Genomic DNA, 6,552 nt, shown 5'->3' with positions numbered 1-6,552 from the left:
TTCAAGTGATATTTTGATGGTTATTTATAATATCAGTTAAAATGTGCAATAAATCTAAATAAACATAGACTGGCCATTCCGGTTAAAGGGGTCATGACATGAGGAATCAAATTTTCCTTGATCTTTTGACATATAAGAGGTCTTTGTACTATAAAAACATAATGTATGTTTCAGAATAGAAAAATGCCATTTATTTAAACCAGGCTCTAGAAACGGCCCTTTGGAATTTGTGGAACTTGTGACATCACAAGGACTAAATACATTTGCATATGACTGCCTCCAGGAAGACATCAACGCCTATTTTAGTCACTGCACCCTTGGCCCCACCCACTGGTGCTCAGTCACACTGGTGAAGTGGAGAGAGGGCCTGTCATGGGAGATTCAGCTACCAAAGTGGACTTACACAGGACACCTTCATGTTTGACCTTTATCATGCATCTTGCACCGCTTTTAAAAGACGCGATATCAAGTTTGAACTCTATATAGGAGACCTCCATTATGGTTCATCAGTTGTGCTGTTTCCTGTTGTTTTGAAGATGTCCTGGACTTTTTTTGCACCCATTTGTGCTATTTCTAATTGTTGGTCTTTTGTAAATATGGACTAGATGGACGTCTTTAATCGTTTTGATGCATTTCCAGCAATGTGTGCTGCGTTTTAAGAGCGGTACAAGTGCAACTTTTAAAATCGCGTCTCATTCAGCTGTGTATAAACAAACATGGAAGATGTGAGATGTCGCTTCGGTGAAAAACAGCGTCTCTGCTTTGGGCTGTTGAAGCCGGTTGAAGCACCAAAGATCACCATGGACAGCATTGCATTTGCTTATTCAGAACATTTCAGCGTGGATTGTATGTTTTTGGCTGATATCAGTGCGGATTGCTAGTGAACCAGTCGCAATATTATTCAAGCTTTGCAAAGGAACTGAAAGATGGGGCAGTTAAACACTACAAGACCCATGAGTACACAGTTTAATACGCAAATGTTTCAAATGTCATGACTGTTTAATAGTTGCTGTGCTTTAGGGAATATTTTTATACATTCAGATAAAATTTATTTGGCATATGTTATATGTTAACACTGTTTTATAAATTATATTGTAAAGTTTGTACATTTTCTTTCGATTGAGTTTCAAATATAGCTGTATTTGAGGGGCTGCACAAAGTTAGCCAACCAGAACAGTGAGCATTTACACTGAAGTCTTAAAGGGCCAGATAGCTTTAAAATGAGCTTTCAGATAGAGGGCCAGAGACAGGGTGGTAAAAGATAATATATTATTAAATTATGGCTGTTTTGGTGCAAAACAACTTTATTGACATTATAAGTGGACCTCAGGGAAGATAATACTATTTTGTTTTTCTCCCCAATTTGGAATGCCCAATTCCCAATACACTCTAAGTCCTCATGGTGGCGTAGTGACTCACCTCAATCCGGGAGGCGGAGGAGGAATCTCAGTTGCCTCCGCATCTGAGACCGTCAATCCGCGCATTTTATCACGTGGCTTGTTGAGCTCGTTACCGTGGAGACGTAGCACGTGTGGAGGCTCATGCTATTCTCCGCGGCATCCATGCACAACTCACCACGCGCCCCACCGAGAGTGAGAACCACATTATAGCGACCATAAGGAGGTTAACCCTACATGATTCTACCCACCCTAGCAACCAGGCCAATTGGTTGCTTAGGAAGCCTGACTGGAGTCACTCAGCACGCCATGGATTCAGACTTGTGACTCCAGGTGTGGTAGTCAGTGTCTTTACTTGCTGAGCTACCCAGGCCCCCATAAGATAATTCAATTATAAAAAAAAAAAAAAAAAAAAAAAAAAAGAGTATGTCATGACCCCTTCAATATTGAAAAAATAGACTTCAGTTTAAAGTATGACCTAATCTCCTCATGCTCTAGGGTGATTATAACTGACAGCAGATTTATGACTTGCTGTATGCAATGGACCCTAACTCAAAAAGCAAAGCTTCATAAGATAAGTTCATTGCAACTAATAATGTATTTATGCTGTATAAATTATATAATTTGCTGCATATATTAATTTAGGCTAATGGCTGTTCTAGGATTTCTTTCTATGAATTTATTTAGTGTTTCTTGCATTCTAGGAATGCTTAGATTGATATTTTGATGTATCTCTTTTTTTTTATCCTCTGTCATATTAAAGGTGAGTTTATTGCAAGGACTCAATGTATGACCGCTCCAGCTGTCTCCCCTGATAATTTATTTTATTTCCCGGCCTGGACATCTGTTAAGTCAAAGCTCATAATAACAGGGACTAGAAAAATATATACACGAAATGATGGATATTTATGAAAAAGATCAATCACATCAAAGATGCCATTGCTGGGCAAACAAGGCCAAGGCCTAGAAATCCTGCTAATCATGATTATGTGAATAACACCCAGTTTTGTTGTTTGTTGTCAGAGAGGTTGTCCGCAAAGCAAGGGCAAGCTCAACTCCAGGACCAAGCAGCACCTCATACAAAGTGTACAAGAACTGTCCCAAACTCCTGCTGTGTCTGTGGAAGATCCTACAAGTCTTCTGGAGAAGGGGAAGATCCCAGAACAGTGGAAAGTGGCTTTAAGGGTGTGGATCCAGAAGGAGGAGTACGCCACCAAGATAGACCAGTTCTGCATCATCTCCCTTCTGAGTGTCGAGGCGAAGGTCTTCTCCAGTGCCGTTTCCAATCGGCTGTGCACCTACCTGGCAAAGAACAGATATATCGGCACATCAGTCCAGAAGGGCAGCATTGCAGTGATGCCAGGCTGTCTGGAGCACACTAGTGTGGAGGCACAGCTCATCAGGGAGGCCAGAGAGAACAAGGGTAACCTGTCAGTTTTGTGGCTTGACCTGGCAAATGCATATGGCTCCATTCCACACTAGCTGGTGCAGCTCACACTGACCAAATACCACATCCCCAGCAGTATCAGAGACTTCATCGCTGGTTACTACATCAACTTCAGGATGAGGGTCTCTTCAGGAGCAATTACATCAAGGAGAAGGCTGGGGCTGCCAAAGCCTGAGCAGTATCGCACTTCATGGACACCACAACAAACTGCAACTACCCTTCAAATCCTTGGATGAGGAATTCAAGGTAACAAGAGCCAGAGAAAAGGTACAGTCAGGGACTCAAGTGATCCAAAGGTGGCTAAAGTATGGATCCAATTGAGGACTGGCAAGAAGCGGAGGGCTAAGGAGGCCATCCAGGAAGCAGAGGCAAGGCTGTGGCACAGGAGGCTGGTAGAAGTGGTTACACGATGTCGAGCTGGGCTAGGATCCTTTCCGACTCCCCAAATGAACACCAGCAGAGGAAAGGAAAGGTGCTGCCTAGTCCAGGAGGAGGTGAGAGAAACAGTGGAGGAGACAAGAACCTGCAAGGCAGTGGGAATGAAGCAACAAGGAGCTTGGACAAGATGGGAGAATGCGGTCCAGAGGAAAGTGACCTGGGCTGAGCTTTGGAAAGCCGAGCTACACCGCATAAAATTTCTCATCCAGGCAGTGTACATAGTGCTTCCAAGCCCATCAAATCTGCACATATGGGGCAAAGCAGAGTCACCAGCATGCCCACTGTGCTCCAAGTGAGGAACCCTGGAGCACACCCTCAGCTGCTGCATAAAGGAACTTGGAGAAGGACGGTACCGATGGAGGCATGATGGGGTTCTGAAGACCATCACTGAAGCCATCAGCGCAGGAGTTGAGTGAGCAAAGTGGTCCCGACTCTCCAAGCAGACCATCGTCTTTGTCAGAGCCAAGGAGCTGCCAATACCCAAAAAAGGAACATCTGCAGACATCCTGACCTCTGTAGCCATCTGGACACAAGCTGGGGTCTGATCAGCCCTGGCTGGGTCACCTGGAGGAGGGTGTATGATGTTGAAAGACCGAAACACCTGACGATTCCAGGCACCTCACTAAAGATGTGTCCAGAGGCATTAGTAGATATATGTACACATATATACTGTATATACAGTATGTGTGTGTGTGTGTGTATATATATATATATACAGGGTTGGGAGGGTTACTTTTGAAATGTATTCCACTACAGATTACAGAATGCATGCTGTAAAATTTTATTTGTAACATATTCCGTTAGATTACTCAAGGTCAGTAACGTATTTTAAATATTTTGGATTACTTCTTCAGCAGTGGTAGATTTTTTCACTTGTTTTGACTATAAAAACTCTGCCAGTACAGTAAGACAAAATACATATGTTAAAAATACACTCTCTGAAAAACCTAAATATCTTATGCAGTGTTGTTTCTAAAACAAGTTAAATCAAATTGATCTTGTTTTAAGGATTTTTAGATATTTTTACAGGAAAACAATACAAAAATTATTATCAAGAATACGATTTTTGCCCTAATATCAAAGGTCTTACTAGAAAAAAAGAAATTATGATCCAATGTGAATTTTCTTGATGAAAAAATATGATCATGCCTGGTAACGTGCATGTAAAATGGCTAGAAATAGCATTTTAGCTTAGCATAAAGCTGACAGTTTACACAGTGTTTATTTTTAGTTCTTGTGCTCCAAACTTACTTCAAACGTACTTCTCTGTCTGCTCGTATGAATGTAACACATCATAAGAAAGTGTTTCACCGCTGTTCAAATGCACTTTGGATCGCATCATTTATATGTATACATTTTTCCATCTGAAAGGACTAAATATCAAATGAAACAAATGACAATAAAATGCAAAGTAATCTCTTGAGTAATCAAAATACTTTTTGAATGTAACTGTATTCTAATTACCAATGATTTAAATTGTAACTGTAGTGGAATACAGTTACTTATATTTTGTATTTTAAATACGTAATCCCGTTACATGTATTCCGTTACTCCCCAACCCTGTATATATAAATATAGTTATAAATTGTAATACAGTATTCAAACTGAAATTCCAATATCATGTATATGTCGGAGGAGGGTGGGGCCAGGCCGGAATGACGCACGCCCGGACCCCAATCAGCCTGATGAGGTGAGCGAGGGATAAAGGCGACCGGAGACGGCAGTTTGAGAACAAAAGAGAACTACAGGCAGCTGCCCTGTGTGTGTTTATGTTTGTGTGTTTTTGTTTAAGTTTATCATTAAACTATTATTTATATTGTCAAGCTGGTTCTTGCCTCCTCCTTTCCCTTATAACCCCTTTACAGTATACCAACAGCTATAAAAAAAAATAAAAAATAAAAAAAATATATATAGAGCATTTGTAGCCAATACTGTGGCTATACGGTAAGTGACTTTCAAAAATAAACATACTCTAAGAAATATTATTTCTCCTTATTAATTTAATATTTCTTTAGGTTGGACAGGATGCAACTATCATTCTGCCTATAAATTTGCCAGAAGTTGCCCATGTGCACGGGATTGGATTTCTCAAAGGACCCTTAAGTTTGCTAAAAAAAAAAAAAAAAAATAAAATAAAATAACAGAAGATCATTTTTATAGAGGTTGTGTCAGAAAAAACACAGAAGTGTTTGATTCATATGGAATTAAAGCATACCTGTGAAACACTAAATTACCTAATCTAGCCCTGTTTGAATGTATGAATTTCTTTCTTCCATGGAGATGTAAGGTAGAATGTTAGGCCCAGTCACCATTCACGTTCATGGAGAAAAAAAAAAAAGATGCAATGAAAGCAATTGGTGACTGAGGCTGTGTGTTCAAACAGGTTTGATATAACATGAGAGAAATTTTTAAGTAAACTATTCCTTTAAGGAGATATTTTCATAAAATCACAGTTATGCATTTATAAATCAGTGATGCATCATACCACTGAGTTGCGCGTAATCATGCATAAATCTGTTTGTGAGTTGAATCTCTGATCAGGCATCTCTAGCACTCTGTTGATGTCTGATCACTGATTTATTTCATGCTGAGCTGTACACTCATGCATTTTTTTATTTTTTTTATTTTTTTATATGCGAATGTCTTTTTTTCCCGAAACAATAAAGCCCAAGTTACCTTACTTCCTGAGCTATTTATTCTGTCCAGACTTTTAGACAGTGACGTGTTATCTTTTTATAACTCTAGGAACTACCAGCATGCAATCACTCTCTGCAGTTTCTGTACATCTATCAAGTACAGACAGGCACACAGGCATTTCCACATCCTGATTACTTGCATTTTATACTGCAGCAAGTGACAAAACATGAAGTCCCACGGTGTCCTTGTAAATACGAAAGCCCTGAGAATGAGCAGTCCAACAACCTCAGGTGAAATATCAAGTGAACTCACCCTTAAGAGATCACATGGGAACCGTTGGGAGTAGATGGGAGGTATATTATGATAATGGCCTGTTTCTCATTCCAATTAACGGCTCATATCCGCGCCAGGGTTGAAACGTGCTGGCATATTTATGCAAGCCATCTACTCCCATTATCTCCGGTTTTTCTTTATCTGACATTTCTATGCTGCTGGCTTTGATTAAAAATAAAACTTTGTGTGTGTGTGTGAGAGAGAGAGAGAGAGAGAGAGAGATAGATCTGTCAAGTACAATAGGATGATTTTTCTTTTCTTTAATGTACTGAACCGTATCAGTATTTATTTATTTATTTA

The 6,552-nt window shown here is 39.9% G+C and overlaps 1 pseudogene; it reads left to right on the top strand.

The window, feature by feature from the left end:
- Positions 1-716: 716 nt before the first annotated feature.
- Positions 717-3,827, top strand: LOC127438873 (uncharacterized; annotated as a pseudogene).
- The last annotated feature ends 2,725 nt before the right edge of the window (positions 3,828-6,552 follow it).

Source organism: Myxocyprinus asiaticus, chromosome 50, assembly GCF_019703515.2.
Source record: "Myxocyprinus asiaticus isolate MX2 ecotype Aquarium Trade chromosome 50, UBuf_Myxa_2, whole genome shotgun sequence".
Taxonomy (NCBI): Eukaryota; Metazoa; Chordata; class Actinopteri; order Cypriniformes; family Catostomidae; genus Myxocyprinus; species Myxocyprinus asiaticus.
This window is presented reverse-complemented; position numbering and strand designations above follow the sequence as displayed.